Source organism: Buceros rhinoceros, unplaced genomic scaffold (genome assembly GCF_000710305.1).
Source record: "Buceros rhinoceros silvestris isolate BGI_N320 unplaced genomic scaffold, ASM71030v1 scaffold25272, whole genome shotgun sequence".
Taxonomy (NCBI): domain Eukaryota; kingdom Metazoa; phylum Chordata; class Aves; order Bucerotiformes; family Bucerotidae; genus Buceros; species Buceros rhinoceros.
Window position 1 is genome coordinate 16,720 of NW_010397496.1, and position 278 is coordinate 16,997.

Sequence of the window (278 nt, forward strand, 5' to 3'; positions counted from 1 at the left end):
CGGTGCATGGAAACAATCTTGATTCCTTGTTCAGCTGCCAGTGCAGGGACACCCGCCCCGGACCTGCTGGACCTTCAGGATGGCGTGGACTGGGAGTGGTAGGGCAGGATTAGGTTTTGGTTGTCCCAGCTTGCTGGATGATGGGGGGGCTGCTTCGTTCTGAGGTCATGTCTTCTCATATGTGTGTCCGTGGCTGTGCCTCGGTAGCCGGCCGGCGCTGGGCTGGAACAAGCCCTGTGGCTGGGGGGGTTTGATGGGGAGAGGAGGGGGGGCAGTGG